The 20425-nt window shown below is 31.2% G+C and overlaps 1 protein-coding gene across 1 annotated transcript in view; it reads left to right on the top strand.

Moving 5' to 3' along the window:
• The first annotated feature begins 6326 nt into the window (after nt 1–6326).
• Nucleotides 6327–20425, top strand: part of LOC145327607 (uncharacterized) — a 48610-nt gene continuing 34511 nt past the window's right edge. The window contains exon 1 of the mRNA XM_080171146.1: nt 6327–6465. The gene's annotated coding sequence lies outside the window, so the exon portion shown is untranslated. The remainder of the gene's footprint in view (nt 6466–20425) is intronic.

The following is a 20425-nucleotide window of genomic DNA, read 5'->3' as shown; positions in this document are numbered from 1 at the left end:
CTCGAACCTACCTCTCCAACTAGTAGCAAACTTATTTTTATATTTGTAGTTTTGAATGGATATCTAATTCCTTTTCATATGATATTTCTTATACAATTGACTCCAAGCATTTTATAAGAAGCGCAGCTACTCTTTATTAAATGTATTCCGTCTGTCCAGCTGGTAGAGTTATTTTTATTGTTCTTAGGTAAAAATAATACAAGTTTCCAACCAATTTTCTCAACGGATAAGACTATGAAAGATAAGTTTACCCCCTTTTTACATTAAAATTGATGGAAAAGTTAGGACACTTTTTTTTCTACAAAGGTTTTGATCCAACGAATGAACGATGAACGAGGTCAAGCCGTTTATGAAATTTTAGATAACCTTTTACCTCTTCAATAAACGAATATTCTTTTTTGAGATAGAATTTCAGATTATTTGACGCATAGTTTAAAATGTCATGCATAGATATTTATAGACATACCCTGGCGAAGTTGAAAATCTATATTTACAACTATGAGATATGTATAATCAATCTTCTTTAGTTTTCCTGCTTCGCTAGAAATGGTCATTATTATCCCTCTTAATCCTTTTAATATTGTACCTTGTTATACTAGGAATCAATATTCCAAAAACCAGATGAATGTTTTTTTTGTATACTTTAAAATTCTTAGAAGTATCATAGTAACGACTATAGACTTGATACGCTATCTAAATCGTACCTAACTAAGATTCAAATCGATAGGGCAATTCTAACATGACTAACCTAACGATGAAAGCTAACCTTAACGAACGCACAGACTGGACCTAATTTAGAATAGTTTAGCTTTTAAAATTTAAAAGGATTTTTAAATGTATAAAACGCTCAAGGGGGTATAGATATGATATAGGACTATGCACATTTGTATGGGGGGTCGGTATTTCCACAATCCACCCCAAAAATATATTTTTACAATCTGTTCCCCAAAGTTTTATATGCAGGTTCTAAGATTCGTCGGATAAAAGTTTGGGTACTTTTATAAAAAAAAGATTGAGTCAATGCTCAATCTTATCCACCAATAAATAATCAATCAAAACACAAAAAATCGCTAAAATAAATGTTTTGGTTGAAAAAAAGGAACTTTGTCGGGATTTGGTTTAGAAACTTCAGGGAGGGAGAGGACACTGGACTGTAAATTATACTGGTACCCAAAGTTTACATAAAAACTTTAGGTACTATTAATGAAAGTTGATTTGTTAGTTTCAAACTAGAAGTGTCCAAAATTTACATATAATCATCATTGGTTGGTTATGTATATTTTAATTTATCGTCCATTGTCTTATCCCTTAAGATCCCTGATAAATTTTGATCTGCCTGCATTATTTCCTAGAAGTCTGGGATGGCTAGAAAATTTCTTTTCATCTTTCTATCTTTCTGTCTAACTTGCTATCTGTCCGTCTATCTTGCTATCCATTAATTATCTATCTATTTGTCTGTATATCTTTTTACCTGTTTGTCTATTTATCTGTCTGTTAAATTGCTATCCATTATCTATAGATTTATCTTTCAGTCTAACCTGCTATCTGTCTGTCTATCTATATGTCTGTCAGCCTATCTGTCTGTTAATCTTTATATATGTCTGTTTTTCTGGGCTGTCTATCTATCTTTCTGTCTTTATTTCTGTCTGTCTGTCTGTCTATCTGTTTGTCTGTCTGTCTGTCTATTTGTCTGTCTGTCCATCTATACAATGTTTGTCTATTTATATGTTTGTTAGATTGTTATACATTATCTAAGTATATATCTTTCTGTCTAACTTGCTACCGTTTATCTTGATATATATCTGTCTGTCTGTATATCTATCTGTTGTCTGTCTGTTAAATTACTATTAATTATCTATCTGTCACCATCTTTATGTCTATGTATCCATCTATCTATCCTTTAACTTGCTACCAATTGTCTGTCTAACTTTTTATCTATCTATATCTTTATACATTAGCTATCTTTCAGTTCATCTTCTAACCTAATTACCTATCTATCCATCCTTCTATCCTTCTATTATTTATTTATTCGCCTATCCATCTATCTATCTATCCATCTTTATATTTATCATTCTATCCATCCTTTTATCTATCCCTAATTTCTAAGAAGTCTGGGGCGGAGTTTTAAATTTTCCAAATTCCTTAAAATTATATTTCATTTAAAATACGTATATTATTGTTCACTTTGAATTAGGATCTTAAGGGATAAGACAATGGGCGATAAATTTGAATATAACTCCAATAATTATAAGCAAATTTACCCCTTCTGTAGATTAGAAGTATAGGTGGTGATACTTTAATCAACCAATCAAAACTGACCAATTCATACTTTTTAAATTATGTATATATTTATGTAAAAAAATAAGATTTTATTAAACAATGAACCAATTGAGTTCTCCAATTAAGGGAAGCTTGATATAGGTTGAGGGAAGGTTTTAGACCATAAAAAAGGTTTTTAGACCAGCAAAAAAGTTTGGAACTAAAATAACAAAAATATAGATTGACAAATAGTTAGACAGACTGCTAGACAACTATTCAAAAGATATAATGACATACAGACGGAAAAACAGACAGATTTACAGACAAACAAACAAAAATAAAAATTTGTGCATCACTATTTATAAATCAGGAAAGGAAGGTACTTTGGATTCTAAATTATATTGGTACCCAAAATATCGCTGAAATAAAATCATTGGGTATTTATTAAATCATTCTTTGTCGGTTGGTTCTAAATAACAATGTCTAATAATTGTAACTTATAGAAGGGGTCCTTTTGTTAATTATCATTGTGGATGTACATAGATTTCTCCTCCAATGTCTTATCCCTTGAAATCCCTGGGCTATGAATAGAGTAATCATTGGATACTTGTTTTAAAAATCTTGATTTGTTGTTTCAGACTTTTCAACCGATAAATTTAATCTGCAGCCAGGGTATTTTTGTATATCATCATTGTTTGTGTACATTGTTTCTTCTCCATTGTCTTATCCCTTGAAATCCCTGAACTATGAATAGAGAAAATCTTGATTGGTTGTTTCAAACTTTTCAACCGATAAATTTAATCTACAGAAGGGGTAATTTTGTTTATCATTATTGTGGATGTACGTTAAATTATCCTCCATTGTCTTATCCCTTAAAATCCCTGGACTATGAATAGAGAAAATCTTAATTGGTTGTTTCAATACTTTTCAACCAATAAATTTAATCTACAGAAAGGGTCCTTTTGTTAATTATCATTGTGGATGTACATAGATTTCTCCTCCAATGTCTTATCCCTTGAAATCCCTGGTTGTGAATAGAGAAATCAAGGTGGTAATGTCAATTCTTTGTTGAAAAGAACTTGATTAAGAAATATTCACCCCGCAGGGATGGCAGGGAGAGGACAATGAACGAAAATTTATTTTCCCCTCCGCAAATTATGATAAACAACGTTATTAGTTAGCTTAATGATTTTGGGTACTTTTTTTGATATTTGATTGGTTGGTTCAAACTAGCAGTGTCCAAAATTTTCAACCAATAATTTTCATATACAAAGGGAAAACTTTGTTTGTTATCATTAGGAATGTAATTCATTTATTGTCTATTGTCTTATCCCTTAGGATCCCTGATAGCAATGCATTGAAAGGTCGGGACCAACAAAACTGGTCTTAATTTTAGGATTCTCATTTTAATATTCGTGGAAAATTGTCTGTAAGACGATGCTATACATGATTTTCCAGTATGGCTGTGAACCGGATATAATATAGCGGATATTAATCAGTTTCGAAGCCAAACTGGAAAAATATTTACATACTAGGATTTTCTAATGGTCATTTTTGAAGACCATTTGAAAAATGCGATTCTCGCCTTTGTTAAACTATCATATTTTGAATACGCATGTATTCGTTCAATACAGCCAATTTTTTGGATGGTCTGTTATCAAAAACTTGCGGGTAAGGATCTAGAGGCCTCTAGGGGCACTTGAGGTTGAATTTAAAATTCAATTTCCCATTTTTTAAAAAGGAAAAAATTTAGGTAGGAGATTTTTTATGGGGGGAGGGATGGTACCCTCCCTCAAAATAGCTTTAAGCCTCCCCAGGACCTATAAGAAGCTACCCTGTAAATGATAATCTTATCGGTTCTGTGGTTAGCGAGATCCTTCAATACACACACACACACACAGACACAGATCCTGTTACTTTTACAAACGCAGGTATCTTAAGGGATAAGATAATAGAGATAAATTAATGACTTTTACTTTATCCATATTTGTCGCAGTTTTCGTCTATATTTACAGAACTCGGGACAGACAAACGTACGGGCATGCTATCCTTTAAAATAGGTTTCCTTGCGCGACAACTATTTATGCATATTTTGCTAGGGATTCAAAAAAAATGATGTATATCCTAATTGATGATAAACTAAATTACCCCTTCTGTAAAAAAACAACATTTGATTTTGCAGTTGTGTTTGTTAAATACCCTCTTGATTAATAACATGTAAAACTTTGGGTACCAGTGTAATTTACCAGTTGCCAGTGTCCACTCCCTCCCTCCCTCCCTGGGTATTGTTGAATACCCTCTTGATTAATCACATAGCAAGGTCCAACTAAATATGCAAACGTTGCCTCAATTCAGCAGTTTTTCCCCCAATAATGATAAACAAAATTACTCATCTACTGTAGATTAAAATATTGGGTAGAAGCCTTCAAAGGGAGAGAGCGCGTGTTTAAAACTTTGGGGACTATTGTAATGTTTAATATCCACTTCCCTCCTTGAGTAATAAGGAATGTATAGTAAGACAGAAGAACAGGCGGACGTATAACCCATAGTTAATTTATATAGAAGTAGCTGCTTTTTAAAAAATAAATTATCATAGCTGACGTAATTTTACAAAGTTTCTCACAAATCAGCCATGTGCCGTCATAAAAATGAGGGAGATGAAAGATGACGTCATATGGGTGATTTTTTAGGCACTTTGTAAAGATACTTAGCTGAAAGGAGGAAACACCTCTGTATGCATAAATAAATAATCTAACAATAATTTGTTCACATACACAATTTTTTCAGGAATCGGGGGATAGATGAACGATTCCAAATTAAAAGATATGACATAGCTTTAAAAACCTACATTACCACATTAAAGTAAAAGAGAAGGGGGGAATGAGCTATATGTAAGTTTATCTACAGGGCGGGGACCCAATTCCGATTTTGTATTAGGTCTTTGAAATCATCAAATAGCGTCGGAATATTAACACATCTGAGTCCCCACAAAATATTTAATAGTTTGCTATCAGTCGAAAAGGTATCAACCTCTTAGGCCCGATAGTTGTCTGGATTATACATATACTAGCGGCTTCGCCCCTAGCCTCTAGGGGCTTTGCCCCAAGAGGTGATAAAAAAAATAATATTTATTGTTTTTAGTGAGAGAATGTTGCTATTCTTTCATTCAAAATAAATGCTGGAATAAAAAATAAGGGAGGGATTTTTTTGTTTTTGGGGGGGTTAGGGGTGTCCCACCCCCCAAGAAAATAGATTAAAACCACCACAGGACCAATAGGTATATACCCTCAAGAGTAGAATCCGATCGGTTCAGTGGTTACCGAGATCTTAAGCTTCAGACGGACGGACGGACGGACAGACAGACATACAGACAGACAGACAGACATCGTACTACTTTGTATTATTGATAATTATTATAATTATTATTACTTATTAAGCTTCATTCCCTATCTTCCTGCAAAAAAAATGTACATTTTGACCATTAGGCTATAGCTTAAAAATCTCCAGTCCTTTATTTATCTAAAATATTCCAAACTTTCATTTTTGATAATTTTTTTCCTTTTTTGACACCTCTTAGTGTATAATTTATCCATCTAATAATGGACTTTATTTCAGGGAGGAAAGGGACATTTGACTGTAAATTACACTGGTACCCAAAGTTTTATAAACATATTATCCTATTCGTTGGCTTTGTATCTTTTGAGTACCAATGTAATAAGTGACCTATTCCCCTTTCTCCCTTTTAGTAAATTTAACGTTAAGTGAAAAGCTATCGTAAATTGACAAGTATTTTTGCGTTCATTAGGCATGCTAGAAAGAATTGTCATATCGATTTCAATCTTTAGATGATGATTCTTATGACAGTTAGGTACGATTTTGAAAGTGAAGTAACTATAAATTCGTTATTATAAAGTTTTAGGCTATTTTTCTTCCCAGAGCCCAACCTTCCTTAAATTCTAGGGGCGTAGCTGCTAATATACCTAAAATTTACATATATCTGACTGACTTTCAATAATGTTTTAAAAAATCATAAAATTAAAATTGTATTAATAATTCTAATGTATTTCAGATTTATTCTACAATGATATAAAATGATAGTTAAATAATGTTTAAATATTTAATGAAAAAAAGTGAGAATAGTTGAAAAGTGATTTTGTATAAAAAAAAGAATATTGGATCTATTATTATATGGATTTTTATAATCAGGTAAGATGATTTTTTTTCAAGCTATCCATCTGTTTATTTTTAAAAGCGAAGCTTTTCTATTACTAGGGTCGGTCAGTCCGTCCGTACGACCGTCACTGTTAGCTGTTTTTGGAACACAGTAATAGTGTCTGACTGATTATGACGTAACAAAAAAAATTAGCCAATGAGAGGCCACTATAAATTTTACGTTGGTCAATAACGGCCTCTCATTGGCTAATTTTCATTTTGTTACGTCATAATCAGTCAGACACTATTACTGTGTTCCTGTTTTTGTTAATTCAGGCATGTTAGAATTGATCTATCGATTTCAGAGCTTCCCTTTTATGGATGTTGTCATCCTTATTTATAGATATTTTTTCATTGCCTTTCCTTCTATCTGTCTATATAAAAATCTATCAAATCTACATTCATTTTATTATCATAGTTTTTGATAACACTATGATGTTATCAAAAAGTTTCATTACAAATTTTCACCTCGCCCCTTTCCATTTTTTGACCATTTCAAAACATAATTAAGAATTTTTGGGGCGGGTCAAAGTTATAAAATATAATGACGTCCTCTCAAAAACGTTAAAAATTGCACAGTACAACTTTGGGTACTAGCAGTGCCCAAACTTTTCCGCCAATAATTTTAATCCTTGAAATTGGTACTTTGTTTATTATGATCAATTTATCTTTTATTGTTAAGATATCTGGCTATAATATAAATTTAGTTGTATTGCATAAAGGTTTAATATAAAATTTCCCTCCTAATATAGCTAATTTCATCAGTATATTAACATTATTGTCTATCCAACTATATATCTACAGGGATCTAAAGGGAAAAGACAATGGCTGTTAAATTGATAAACTTCACAAATGATGATTCACAAAGTTATCCCTTCTGTAGATTAGTGGTTGAAATGTTTGAACACACAACTTAATGAATGAACCACCAAAATTTTCAAAAGTTCCCAAAGTTGTTAAGCCAACTAATTCGAAAGCGTGATTAGAAAACTTTGGGTACTACAATAATCATTTTCAAAAGTACCCCCCCCCCCCTTCCTTAATTGAAAGTAGTAAAATTGTTTTATAATATTATGTAGGCAGGGACTAGACTGTTCATTGCAATGTAAATTTTAGTGGTACCCAACGTTTAATAACTGTCTTAACTGTCAAATTGTCTTATCCCTTAATACCCCTGATATTGTGAAATAATAAAGGGCGGATTAAATTTTTAGCTAATTACAAAAAAGAAACATTCTGAATTTAAAATTTTAAATGGTTGTCATTAAATGTAGCAAAATAGTATGACCAGGGATCTAAAGGGATAAGACAATGACTGATAATTTAATGTACATCTTCAATGATGATATACAAAATAATCCCTTCTGTAGATCACAATTAGTGGTTAAAATGTTTAGACATTCAACTTAATTAACTTACCAATTAAAATTCAATAATAGTACCCAAAGTTTCGGACAAGTTTTATTTTCCATTGGATTAAAACTGAGTTTAAGCCAAACTGAAAAATCATAGATCGTTTTGTAATTTAGATATTATAATACTGATAGTAAAATTTAAAATCACAGAGTTAAGTTTAGTTTTGTTAGCCCTAATAGGCCTTTTTGTTTTAGTTAAATGCTACTCTTAAAAAAAGAAATTAGTATGTTTTAAATGAACATACTTTAAATTAACTATTTCAAGTTTTTAGCATTTCATTACGGAACATATTTACGGACCAAGAGACTTAAATACTGAAAAATAAATACTAGATAATAATATTAAAAGATTTAGATTTTCTTAGGAAAAGAATAGTTTGTATAATAATTAATAATGAATTGTTTTTGAGGAGACATTTGGAACGTAAATAACACTTGTACTCAAACTTGGGTTTCCAACCAACCAACAATTCTAATATAATGAAGTGGTGATTTTGTTTATCATCAATGGATGTGTACATCGATTTATTGTCTTATCCTTTTAGATCCCAGTTTTATGTTGATATTTTAACAGCAAAATGTTATTTCAAAGATAACAGTTCCCTTTCTGAAACAAATGTATGTAGGTCAAATTTTAGTGTGCAGCTTTTCTACCGTAAATTACATATCAAATCACTAGCGGCGGCTACTCCCCTAGATGTCTCTACAGCCACTCGAGGTTGTAGTGTTGAATTCGACCCCTTCCTCCTTACCCATTTTATTTTTATTTTCAAAAATGAAAAAGTAAAATCCCCAAATAATAGTTATAAACCTTCCCAGGACCTATGAGAATCTACATTGTAAAGGAGAAGCATATCAGTTCAGCGATTAGTGAGATCCTTCGGTACAGACACATAGAGATCCTGTTATTTTTATATAAGGATACCTCTTCTGTAGATTAAAATTGTTTGTCGAAAAGTTTAAACATAACTAATTTAGATTCAAACAATTAAATTAAAGTATTTAAGCCAACAAATAAGATATTGTGGTTTTAAAACTTTTGGAACTAGTGTAATTTACAGTCCAATGTCCCTTCCCTCCCTCTCTGTTATAAGTTTATCTGCAAAAGTATATTTGCGAAAGTCAAAGCACACCTAAAATTGCAAATAGCCCAAAATTTTGATATTATTTATTGTTATGTTTTATGTTTTTGCTTAATTCTTAGCACTGACCTAAACTAAAATTATATCCTTAAAATAAAGTAATAGGATGTACGCCTTTCTAAGTGTCTGTAGCTTATAATATTTCTAACTGCTAAACCGATATGGTTCTCATTTACAGTTAAACTTCTTATAGTTTCCGGAAAGGTTTATCAATATTTTTTATGGATGTTGTAATTGTCCTGTAGATTTTATACTTAACATTATGATTCCTGTAACAAAAAGGTATCATTTAGAAAGCATTGTAAGCATACGATAAACTTGATATTTTAATATGGATTCCTAGGACTATTAGTTATAATGTTATGGACAAAGCATCCCTATATATTTTCAAGTCTTAAAATGTAAGTATGTGCATATTATTAAACTTCTTATTTTGGGATAGATTTTTACAGATTTTTTAAAAACAATATTAAATATTTATTGCGTTCTTAATCTGATTCGCTTTTTATAGATGTTTTCATACCTTTTAAAGGTCAAAAGTTAGATTTTCGTTATTATAATCATTTTGAAGAAAAAAAATTCTCCAAAATTTTTAAATGAAAAATTATTTATGTAAATTCGTTTTCATTTAGACTGTTAATGATTTTCTTAAAGGTTGATAAACAACATGGGGTATTTTGGGATCTTAAGGGATAAGACAATGGATCATTGTCATATATCCCCAATGATTATGAACAAAATTACCCCCTCTGTAGAGGAAAAAAATCTTGAGATATTAGAACATCAGTTGTTTAAAACAAACTAATAAACATTTAATAGAAGTGCCCAAAGTATTAAGCCTAGGAAAATATTACGCAGTTATAAAACTTTGGGTACCAGTCCAATTTAAAGGGGGCAATGGGCTGTTTAGTACTCTGGTCTTCAAAGTCCTATAATAACGTTTTCTTATTCGTTGGCTTAACAAATAATTAAGTTGAGTGCTCAAACGTTTCTACCACAAATTTTAATCTACAGAAGAGATAATTTTGGGGATGTACACCAATCTATCAGCCATTGTCCTATCCCTTTAGATATCTGAAAGTCCCCTCCCTCACTGTGGGGTTGCTGGGGGGGGGGGGGGGGGAGGAATACAGTTTTCAGGTTTTAAGTAAATAATCTTTGACAAACTTGATGATTTATGAAATTCAGAAATTTTATGTCAAATCTACAAGACGTCGCAAAGCGTTTGTACGTTCTATCATAAATTTTGATTAGCCTATTGAGCTTTTGATAAAAATTTTCTATATTATCCTATCAAATAAAGTAGTATGTTTTTTTTCGTCTGTAGCTTAAGATTTCGATAATTAATGATCTGATTAAGTTCTTCATTTATGTAAGCTTCTTATAGGTCCCTTGATGGTTTTAGGCTATTTTCCTTCTCCTAGATGCGCAGCAGCTAGTTTTAAATCATAAAGTAGTTAGTTGTGTAAAAGTTGGTTTTAGGCCATTTTTCAAACCTCCTGTTGGCAAAGCGCACCTAGAGGCTCAATGCAACTATGTAGTTCAATAACAGAGTTTCATAATCTTAGTGCAATTCTTTCATAATGTAAAAACACCATTTAAAAAAATCGTGCTGCATTTTTGGCCCCGGACTTTTGGGTAAAACTTGTTATTGTCAACACAAATCATTAACAAAACATTGGGGACTATTTTTGGCCGCAGACTTTGGGGACCAAGTTGTTATTGTCAACACAAATCATTAACATAACTTTGGGGACTATTTTTGGCCCCAGACTTTGGGGACCAACTTGTTATTGTCAACACAAATCATTATCAAAACATTGGGGGTAATTTCCCTTGAAAATGGCAGTGAACCATATGCATTAGTATTTTTATTTGTGTTTTTGATGCATATGATAGCAGGAATCTAAAGGAACAAGAAAATGTCCGATAACTTAATGTACATCCCCCATGAATTTAAACAAAGTTACTCCTGTAGATTACAAATAGTGGTCGAAACATTTTGACATTCTTATTGAACCAACCAATCAAATGTTAATAAAAGTCCCAAAAGTTGTTAAGCCAACGAATAAAAAATAGTTGTTATAAAACTTTTGTGACTAGTGTAATAAACAGCCCAATTTCCCTGCCTTCCCAAATTTCCTTGAAAATGGCAGTGAACCATATGCGTTAGTTTTTGATATATATTTTATGGTTTTCTCTAATTTTCTAGATATTTTAAATATTCAAAATAATTTAAACTTCTTACAATTGAATTAGAAGCAGATTAGAAGCAGCATTATTTAGCAGGAATCTTAAGGGATAAGATAACAGGCGATAAATTGATGTAATTTTTAATGTAGATTAAGAATAGATTAAAAGGGAAAATTTTAGACACACTAGTTTAAACCAACCAATCAAGCTTATTCTGGATGTTCATTGAGACAGGGAATATTCACAAAAAAATTCAACTATGTATCTTAAATAATAGCTGAGCAAAATTGCGTTTTTCTCCTAGCATAACTCACGCACTTACAGACAGTCAAAGTTAATGATAGTGTAGCTCCGCTACTTAAAAAAAATGTATTAATGATGTTTTGAAACAGAAAAACAAATATTTTTACCATATACATATGTTATTCAAATGTTAGAGGGATTGCTCGTCTAGCAAGAAAATATATATTTCTCACTCTCTTTTATTTTCTCTCTCTCTCTCCATCTATCCCTCTCTCTCACTCTCTCTCTCTCTCTCTCTCTCTCTCTCTCTCTCTCTCTCTCTCTTTCTCTCTCTCTCTCTCTTTCTCTCTCTCTCTCTCTCTCTCTCTCTTTCTCTCTCTCTCTCTCTCTCTCTCTCTCTCTCTCTCTCTCTCTCTCTCTCTCTCTCTCTCTCTCTTTCTCTCTCTCTCTCTCTCTCTTTCTCTCTCTCTCTCTCTCTCTCTCTCTCTCTCTCTCTCTCTCTCTCTCTCTCTCTCTCTCTCTCTCTCTCTCTCTCTCTCTCTCTCTCTCTCTCTCTCTCTCTCTCTCTCTTTCATTATTTCTTTGTCTCTCTCTAACTCTTTTTACCTCTCACTCTCTTTTGTTACCTTTCTCTCTCACTTGCTCGCTCTCTCTCTTTCTCTTCCTTTCTCTATATCTCTAAGTTTTTACTCTAGAAAGAGGAATTTTGTTTATTAACATCAATTTATTACCCATTGTCTTATCCCTTACACTCCTGGCGTTCTCATGAAAGATTGACATATCTCCCTTCCATCCATCTTTCTATGAAACTTACCGATTTTTTTGTCATTCAACTGTTTGGAGTCAGCTTTTTTATTAAACACTTTTTTGTCATTTTTAATGGTTTATAGACATTATTTGACAATAAAAAACTTAAACTTTGTTTAGTTTATTTTAAAAAGACAGCTTTTATGATTTTTGTATGGATGTGAAAAAATTGATTGATATGAAGACAGCAGGACATAGACATACTTCATCAGTATATTATGACATTTAGATAGATAGATGGATACAGATATATAGATAGTAAGATAGATAGATAGATACAGGTATACAGTATGACCCTCGAAAAAGTATTTTTAGCCCTTATTTCTCAATGAATCATTAAAAAATGTATATATCCTTGTTCTCTATAGATTTCCACATAAGTAGATATACAAATTTTAATTTTACCTCCATTAACACCGGAGATTTTTAGAGCTAAAGTTTTGAAAAAGTGACTGAGAAAAAGACTTTTTTTTTGTTTCTCATTATTATTGGATGGTTATATTATGTTTTTCTGGCAACTGAATAATGATACACAAAGAAAAACAAGTTAACTAATTATTTCTTTTTTATTACACCAAAAAATTTCAATTTTTAATGGCAAAAAATACTGCTAAATGAATTGATTATTTGCAAATTTTAGGTTATTTATTTACCCTGATTTATGAAAAGGATTAATTATGACAGTTGCTCCGCCCCCTTTTATGACATCTCAATCATTTAATAGGGGGTTGATTAAGCTTTTTATACTAAAAAATCATTATATTGTAATTTTATTTTCGTTATAACTTTTTTGTTATTAAAGTTAGGATTATGAAACAAAAACAATTTTCCTGCTATATTCATAAAGATTTGTTTGGTTTGTTAATCTAAAACAATTTTGCCTAATAAGTAAGTTTTTCAAAATATCATTAAACTAAAAAGACTCAAAAAAATGTGTAAAAAATGCTTTTTTCTCAAAACCTAAATTTTTTATTTCATTTTTGTATAAAGTTTCTGCTAGTAACAAAAATAAAAGGATTTCTACCTTAATTTTGCTAAAAAAGTCGTTTCATGTTAAAAGTTACTTTTTCCTCAGTCATTTTTTCAAAACTTTAGCTCTAAAAATCTCCGGTGTTAATGGAGGTAAAAAAAATATTTTTATATCTACTTATGTGGAAATCTATAGAGAACAAGGACATATACATTTTTTGATGATTCATTGAGAAATAAGGGCTGCAGATGCTAAAAAATACTTTTTCGAGGGTCATACTGTATAGATAGTAAGATAGATAGATAGACAGCAGGACTTAGACATACTTCATCAGTATAGAATAACATTTAGATAGATAGATAGACATAAAGATGGATAGATAGACTGTAGAAAGGAAAATATATAGACAGGTAGACAGCAGGACATAGACATACTTCATCAGTATATTCTGACATTTAGATAGAGAGATAGACATTTTGATGGATGGATAGATAGTTAAATAGATATAAATATTGATGGATAGATAGATAGACAGAAGGACATAGACATACTTCATCAGTATATTCTGACATTTAGATAGAGAGATAGACATTTTGATGGATGGATAGATAGTTAAATAGATATAAATATTGATGGATAGATAGATAGACAGAAGGACATAGACATACTTCATAAGTATATTATGCCATTTAGATAGATAGATGTATAGATATAGATAGGAAGATAGATAGATAGATAGATAGATGGATAGATAGATAGACAGCAGGACATAGACATACCTCTTCAGTATATTATGACATTTAGATAGATATATATATAGATAGTTGTTAGATAGATAGATAGTTAGTAAGATATAGATATTTAGACAGATAGTTACAGATATAGAGATGGAGAGATAGAAAGATAGATGGATAGATATGTTGACATATATAGGAATGAATAGATAGGTAGAATGTAGATAGATGTATATAAACATAGATAGATGGATAAAAAGATAAAAATATTTAATCCTATTTTAAGGGATAGATAGATAAAAAATAAAGAGATAAATGGACGAATGAAAAGATGGATAAACCTATACAGATTGATAGATAGACAAGTAAATATGCATAAAGTTATATGAATAAATAGATAGATAGATAGATGGAGGTATGTAAAAACCCACTAAGACACAAATATACAACTTTATTAGTTCAATTCTAGTATAGAACTTCATACATAATACAAAAAAAAAGAGAGAATAGCAACTGAATAAAACTATTTTAGGCAGCCAAATAATCATTATTGAAACAAACTATAATATTTTCAACAGATTAAGTATGTAAAAACCCCACTAAGACACAAATATACAACTTTATTAGTTCAATTTTAGAATAGTACTTCATACAGAATACAAAAAAGAGAGATATTCTTTTAAAAAATGTATTAGTTTGGGGGGAGAATTGTACATTGAACTTTAAATTACACTGGTACCCAACATCTCTCAGTGTTTAGCAATAAAACTTTGGGGACTTTAATTTAATTTTAATTAGTTAGGTTACTAACTAGTACTATCCAAACTTTTCAACCAATAATTTTTGGCAATTGAAAGAGTTAATAATTTGGAGTGTACACATTATTTTATCATCGATTGTCTTATCCCCAATATCTCTGAACGCGTATGAAAGTTTAGTAAATCTACGGAAACTGTATTTCCTTCTTCCGCAGTGCAGGAGAATTTCGCTAGAAAATTTGGGATCTTAAGAGATAAGACAATGGATGATAAATTAATGTACGTCCCCATTTATGAATAAAATTTACCGTTATGAAAACTTTGGGCACTGCTAGTTTCAACCAACCAATCAAGATTTCATAAAAGTACCCAGATTTTTACATTCACAAAACTTTGGGTACCAGTGGAATTTAAAGTCTTATTTCATCTTCGGACCTAGAACCCAAACTTTATACCAAATTCTCTTTCATTTGTTGTCTTTAAATCTTTGGTTGTTTTAAAAAAAAACTTGATTGGTTTGTTTATACCAATAATCCTAATGTAAAGCAGGGGTTATTTTGTTTATCATTATTGAGTATGTACATCAATTTGTAATCCTTAAATTCCCTTAAGATTCTAGAATAAGATTTTGGGTTGATAAAATAAAAAAATCTATTAAAATTTAAAATAATAATAAAAAGAATTCTTTTCATAAATGGCTTTTAGTTAAAACAATAAAATTTCTAACAATAGGTTGTTTAATAAGCCATAGTTTCATATTTTATACATAGACAATTATTAGTTAGAATAACAACGTTTTTAGTTATTTTGTTATTGTTTTCTAGTATGGCTTCGAAACCGATTAATATCTGCAGGATTAAAAAACGGTTACAGCCATACTGAAAAATTGAAGCTTTACAAAGTGTCTAAAAAAATCAGACATGTGCGTCATAAAAATGAAGGATTATTCATCGCTTTTTTAGGAGTTTTCTTTCCTACTTCTCCTTTCAACCATCATTTATATGACGTAATATGGCTGTTTTTGAGGCACTACATAAAGCTTCTGAAAAATCATGTGTTGCCTTTGTTTTGTTAGCCGGGCCTTCAGCCCCTCTGAGCTATCAAAACTTGTTTTAATGTTATGATTTTTAATTTTAATTTTCGTGGAAAGCTGTCTAATGCGATAAATAACTATTCTACAGTTTTTTTTGTTCTATGGGTGAAGTTTAAGAAAGAGAGGAAGTAGGAAAAATGAGAAAGGGAAGGGAGGTGTCATTTGGGCAGTTTTTTAACTAGTCCCCCAAAGTTTTATCGTATCCTTAACTACTTTGGGGACTTGGTTGGTTCAGTAAGTTGAATTTACAGAAAGGGTAACTTTGGCTATCATCATTGGGGATGTGCAACAATTTATAGGCCATTGTCTTATCCCTTTGGATCCCTGAAGGAGAGAAAGTAGGAAAAATGAGAAAGGGAAGGGAGGTGGCATTTGGGCTGTTTATTACACTAGTCCCCCAAAGTTTTATCGTATCCTCAACAATTTTGGGGACTTTTACTGAATATTGATTGGTTGGTTCAATAAATTGAGTATCCAAACATTTCAACCTCTAATTGCAATCTACAGAAAGGGCAAATTGTGTATCATCATTGGGGATGTGCATTAAATTATGATGCTATTGTCTTATCCCTTTAGATCCCTGATGGAGAGGAAGTAGGAAAAATGAGAAAGGGAAGGGAGGTGGCATTTTTTTAACTAGTCCCCCAAAGTTTTATCGTATCCTCAACAACTTTGGGGGCTTTTTCTGTATTTTAATTTGTTGTTTCAATATACAGAAGTGATATTTGTGTGTTTCATCATTGGGGATGTGCATCAATTTATGGGCCATTGTCTTATCCCTTTAGATCCCTGAAGAGAGGAAGTAGGAAAAATGAGAAAGGGAAGGGAGGTGGCACCAAAAAAATTTGTAACAGTCCCCGAAAAACTACAAAATTAATATATTTGAGATTTGGGACAATTATGTTCATATGTAGCGCAGCAATATCCAGCTGACCTTAGGGATCGTAAGGGATAAGACAATAGAGAATTTATGTATACCCCAAATTATGATAAACAAAATTATCAATGCGACATGTTATTATTATTGATGAAAAAGTTTAGACACTAGCAGCCAAGATTTAATAAGTCCCCATCAAATGAGAGATGTTGCTTATAAAACTTTGGGTAGCTTATAATTTATTTACAGTCCAATGTGCCCTTTGATCTTTCATTTAGGGGGTGGGGCTTATCAAGCACCCTCCACCACCTTATTTCTCAGAAACTATAAGAGATATCAAGACACTTAAAAGCAAAGATGTTAAGAACTAAAAATTATGAATTAATTTTACATCCATTGCACCTTTAGGTGCCTTTTTAAATGGTTATAAGACTAAAAAAAAATATATTTATTCATTGCTAATCGAAAGGGATATTTAATGTCAGATAAATTAATATACATGATACACCTGATACAACGAGGATACACAAAATTAGCCCTTCTGTAGATTACAATTACTGGTTGAAACTTTTCGGCACTCAACTTAAAGATTCAACCAATCGAAATTAGTAAAAGTCCCCAATGTTATTAGGCCAACGAATAATATAACGTTATTATAAAACTTTGGGGACTAGTGTAATAAACAGCCTATTGTCCCCTCTATCCCTCTCTGTATTATCTACATCGTATGTACACCCCCTGCCATGAAAGGTTAATGGGCATAAATTTGAGAAAGGATGTTTGTTATGTTTCAATTCTAATTCCCAGGGAGGGGTGGGACATTGGACTGGAAATTACACTGGTATCCTAAGTTGTTTAACCACATTAATCTTATTAGTATTGCGCATAAACTTTTGGTGCTTCCAATGGGTCTTTAAATGTTGATTTCAGACTTTCAAACCAATCATTTTAATCTGAAGAAGGATTAATTTTGTTTTTCATTATTGGGGATGAACATTGTTTTATAGTCTATTGTCTTATCCCCTAAGATCCCTGATTGCAAAAAGGATAATTATATCCATTAGAAACGCAGCAATAACAAGTTAATAATGAAACAAAAAATAATTGACTCAACCTACTATATAAAGTAGTAAGGTTTTGTTTGTTTCTCCGTTAAAACATTTTGTAGAAGTTTCACATTGGTCCCATGTCGTTTTTAAATTTAGGTCTTGGTATCGTTTTATGCTATTTTACTATCCTCCCTCCAATATAAATGTTAGGGGCGTAGCCGCTGGTTTAAAAAAAGAAAGAAGGAAAAAGAAGCTTGATTGATTTAAAATTGGATAAAATTTAAGAAAGTTTTTGGTTAAAATAAAAACAAAATTTGGTGGTTTCAATTCAAGGAAGTAAAAGACGGAAGAGAAAACTTAAAAATTAATAAAAAAATTTTACAAGATTTTTTAATTTTTAATTCTATGCAAGCATGATAACCAGGGAGGGAGGGGACATTGGGCTGTTTATTACACTGGTCCCCAAAGTTTTATAAGACCTATTTCTTGTTCTTTGGCTCAACTATTTTGGGGAATATGTTGAATCCTGATTAGTTAGATCATTAAGTTAAGTGTTAAGACCTTTCAAACACTATTTGTAATCTACAGAAGAGGTAATTTTGGATATCATCATTGAGGATGTACATCAATTTATCGGCAAATGTCTTATCCCTTTAGATCCCTGATGATAACATCCATAAAATAAAGCAGAATAAAATCGAAAGAATTTATATAGTTATTAATTAGAATAATTTAAAATTAGTTGTAGAATGGTTAAACCCTATTATATCCTTTTATAATCATAACCATTTTTTCACTGTTTAATAGTTTACTATTATCTAATTTTTTTTAAATTGTAATTCTTTAAAAATCTTATATTTTTTTATCTTTTTTAGGTATGTTTTTATTTGGCATTTAATGTAGATGTATATAATAAATTTATAACCCAAACAACTACATGGCCCAAATGATGGAGACCTTTTTTGTCTGCTATTATATTGCTTTATGCTATTTTTAACGACTTAACGGTAATTATGGATTACAATTAGCAGTTGAAACGTTTGGACATTCAACATAAGTTGTTGAAACAGGGAATAAAGAAACGTTATTATAAAACTTTGGGGACTAGTGTAATGAACAGCCCAATGTCCCCTCCCTCCCTGGTGTATACATGTTCTGGTTGGGTAAAATGCAGGGAGGGAGGGAACATTGCGATGTTTATTACACTAGTCTCCAAAGTCTTATAATAACATTTTCTAATTTGTTGGCTTAACAACTTTCATTTTATTTTGATGGTGCGTCCAAACGTTTCAACCACTATTTGTAATATATAAATGAATAATTTTGTGCATCATCATTGGGGCTGAACATCAATATATCGGCCATTGTCTTATCCCTTTAGATCCCTGGGTAAAATGTGAGTAAAAAGCTCAGACATACTCAGGAAGTGGTGTACATTTATATTATGTAATTGCTATGCCGTTTTTTTTCTCAACCAATGCATTTTTTTTTTCTTCTTAATAGCCATTTTGATTATATTTAAGTCTTTAGATGGTTTTAGGCTATTCTTATTACTATAAATAGAAAACTAACACTTTGATTGCACGACTTTTTCTGAAGGATCAAAATTATTATACCATTTTTTTGGCCAAAGCTTTTTCTTTTTTTCTATTGTAACATCCAATAGTTTTTTTTTTATATTTTAAAGTTATGTTTTTCAACCTTTTTAAAAAAAATACACTGTTTTAAGACATGAAGATATATTTCGATTTTTGCAATCATTTTTAATTCATCTTGTCTCTTGTAGAAGTCAATCAAGCAATATTAGCTTGGTCGTTTTAGAAAACTTTCAATAGAAAACCTTCACTGTAATACCATATCTAATTTGGGCCAAGGAATCCCCCCAACATTGTTTTTTATAAACCTAAAATAAAGTAAAATCAGTAAACTTTCAGCATTATGCAGTCTTTAATATAGAATATATTCACATTCGCTTTTTAAAACTGTACAAGTTGCTACTTCGTAGCAACACCCGCCAAAAAATGGCAAAAAGCGCATTTTCGCGGAGATTTCTCTAAACATGCTCTGCCCCCAAGGCAATATCAAAAGTCGATGTGTCATCAATTCACCCTATTTTCATTTTTTCTGAGCAAAAAGCAGGAGAGGTACTTTGGACTGATAATTATACCGGTACGAATTTTTAAAAAAAAACTTTTTCTATAAATACAAAGATATAATATAAATAGATAGATAGATATATAAATAGACAGAAAAATAGATAGATAGATAAATAGATGTCTACTACTAGCTACTTATATAATATAATAGTGCGCCCCTAGGGCCTATATAAAGTAATGTGGAGTCGTTAACTCTCTAAATTTTTAACATTTTTCATTTGAAGTTGGTTTTAAAGATATTAAAAGTTCGTTGTTTTACAGTAGGTTTAACCTACTTAAGCTTATTTTTCTACTGTGACTATTTTTTCAGGAACTTTATTTGTTATCTTAATTTAGAAATATTGATAGATAGATATACTACTGGCTGCACCCCTAGCATCTAGGAGCTCTTTATTCGAAAGGATATGGAATTTTAGAAAAATAGCCCTAAAATCATACCAAGACTTTTTATAAAATTAAAACCATCCCGGGACCCGTAAGAAGCTTCACTGTAAAAGAGAACCATATCGGTTAAACG

Source organism: Acartia tonsa, chromosome 9 (genome assembly GCF_053477335.1).
Source record: "Acartia tonsa isolate MP-2025a chromosome 9, ASM5347733v1, whole genome shotgun sequence".
Classification (NCBI taxonomy): Eukaryota; Metazoa; Arthropoda; class Copepoda; order Calanoida; family Acartiidae; genus Acartia; species Acartia tonsa.
The sequence above is the reverse complement of the archived record's forward strand: the minus strand, read 5'-3'. Positions and strand labels throughout refer to the sequence as shown.